Raw genomic sequence first — 3354 nt, forward strand, 5'->3', positions numbered from 1 at the left:
AACAAACAGACAACGTTCAATATCGCCAGGGATACACAGCAGTTACAATTAAACACACACACAAGCATGTGCACACAAAACACACACACACACAAAACACCGAAGCCAAATCATGCAGCAAACATTCGTTTCCTGTCCCATATGGCAAAGCCTACGTATGTATTTTACCTTTATTTAACTCGGCAAGAGAGTTAAGAACAAATTCTTATTTTCAATGACGGCCTAGGAACAGTTGGTTAACTGGTCTAGGAACAGTTGGTTAACTGGTCTAGGAACAGTGGGTTAACTGTCTTGTTCAGGGGCAGAACGACAGATTTGTATCTTGTCAGCTCGGGGATATGAACTTGCAACTGTTCAGTTACTAGTCCAACGCTCTAACCACTAGGCTACACTGCCGCCCCGATAGGGTGTATACTATATGTATCTGAATATAGTAACAGACTGGTAGTATATACCACTATGTATCTGAATATAGTAACAGAATGGTAGTATATACCACTATGTATCTGAATATAGTAACAGACTGGTAGTATATACCACTATGTATCTGAATATAGTAACTGACTGGTAGTATATACCACTATGTATCTGAATATATATATATATATATGATTACAGAGGAAGCTTCACAAAGTGTTTCTTTTTGATTGGTTAGATTGAAGATAATACAGTAGATAATAGCTCCAATAAGCAGACAACGTGACCTGGTAGCTGACCCTGCTTCTGACAGGGTAATGACAGCCAGGGCTCTAATCACAGACTGACTGCTGGAGAAGCAGACCAGAGGCCTGAGTCTCAAATGAGAGCCTATTCCCTACATAGTGCACATAAGGTTTTGGTCCAAAGTAGTGCACTATGTAGGGAATAGGCTGCCATGTAGAACTCATTCATTTATTAACATGATTTATTTCCAACCCCTACAGTTATTCATTGACATGTCTTCAGCAACACTCAGCTGAAGTAACGGCTGTCTCGCTGATAACTGTTGTGAGGGAGGGGGGACGGACTCCAACATGGTCGCCCACCAGGGTGTTTTAATTCCTGATACAATGGGACTTCAGCCGTCAAAAGGACAAGCAGTTCACCGTGTCAAAGGTCAACATTTCCTCACCGTGAAGCGTATCTGATGTTAACAATCATGAACATGACACAGTGAATATGACGTCATGTAATTGTCCTCATGGTGAAGATGCTGCATGATTATGACGTCGTGAATATGACATCATGATTATGACGTCATGTATTTATCCGGCGTGTGAAGATGCTGCATGATTATGACATCATGAATATGACATCACGATTATGACGTCGTTAATATGACATCGTGATTACGACGTCGTGAATATGACATCATGAATACATTAATGAGAAATAACACATGATTAACACGGCTAATCCAAATCTGTACGTTACGCTCATCTATAGTTCTGTAACCCGACCAGGCACTTCGGGACAGAAAGTTAGCTCGGCAATCTTCAGAGATTCAAAACTGCAATTAAAAGTTGCTCTGATGAGATGACAACACTTAAGCTAAGACCTGCAGCCTGGTGAAATTAAAATATTGTAAATCTAATTCTACCTTTCCTTTCATCTTCAAATCCACAATCACGATGCAGAAGTCATGTCTGAGTACCAAATTCACACACTATTCCCTACCCTATGTCCCTATACCCTACCATATGGGTCCTATTCCCTATCCTATGGGTCCTATTCCCTACCCTGTGTCCCTATTCCCTATCCTATGTCCCTATTCCCTACCCTATGGGTCCCATTCCCTACCCTATGGGTCCTATTCCCTACCCTATGGGTCCTATTCCCTACCCTATGGGTCTGAGACACTGAGACACACTGAGACACACTGAGACACACTGGGACACACTGAGACACAGTGAGACACACGGGGACACACTGAGACACACTGAGATACACTGGGACACACTGAGACACGGAGACACTGAGACACACTGAGACACTGAGACACACTGAGCCACACTGGGACACTGAGACACTGGGACACTGAGCCACACTGGGACACTGAGACACACTGAGAGACACTGAGACACTGAGACACTGAGACACACTGAGACACACTGAAAGACACTGAGACACTGAGAGACACTGGGACACTGAGACACTGAGACACACTGAGAGACACGGAGACACTGAGACACTGAGACACACTGAGACACACTGAAAGACACTGAGACACACTGAGAGACACTGAGACACTGAGACACTGGGACACTGAGACACTGGGACACTGAGACACACTGAGAGACACTGAGACACTGAGACACTGGGACACTGAGACACTGAGACACTGAGACACTGGGACACTGAGACACTGAGACACTGAGACACTGGGACACTGAGACACTGAGACACTGGGACACTGAGACACACTGGAGACACTGGGACACTGAGACACACTGGAGACACTGGGACACTGGAGACACTGAGAGACACTGGGACACACTGAGACACACTGAGAGACACTGAGACACTGGGACACTGAGACACACTGAGACACTGGGACACTGAGACACTGAGACACTGGGACACTGAGACACTGGGACACTGAGACACTGAGACACTGGGACACTGGGACACTGAGACACTGAGACACTGGGACACTGAGACACTGAGACACTGGGACACTGGGACACTGAGACACTGGGACACTGGGACACTGGGACACTGAGACACTGAGACACTGAGACACTGAGACACTGAGACACACTGAGACACTGGGACACTGGGACACTGAGACACTGAGACACTGGGACACTGAGACGACACTGGGACACTGGGACACTGAGACACTGGGACACTGGGACACTGAGACACTGAGACACTGAGACACTGGGACACACTGAGACACTGGGACACACTGAGACACTGGGACACTGGGACACTGAGACACTGAGACACTGGGACACTGGGACACTGAGACACTGGGACACTGGGACACACTGAGAGACACTGGGACACTGAGCCACTGGGACACTGAGACACTGAGACACTGAGACACTGAGACACTGGGACACACTGAGACACTGGGACACACTGAGACACACTGAGACACTGGGACACTGAGACACTGGGACACACTGAGACACTGGGACACACTGAGACACTGAGACACTGGGACACACTGAGACACTGGGACACACTGAGACACTGGGACACTGAGACACACTGGGACACTGGGACACACTGAGACACTGGGACACTGAGACACACTGGGACACACTGGAGACACTGAGACACTGGGACACTGGGACACACTGAGACACTGGGACACACTGAGACACTGGGACACACTGGGACACACTGGGACACTGGGACACTGAG

This window comes from Oncorhynchus masou, chromosome 3, assembly GCF_036934945.1.
Source record: "Oncorhynchus masou masou isolate Uvic2021 chromosome 3, UVic_Omas_1.1, whole genome shotgun sequence".
NCBI lineage: Eukaryota > Metazoa > Chordata > Actinopteri > Salmoniformes > Salmonidae > Oncorhynchus > Oncorhynchus masou.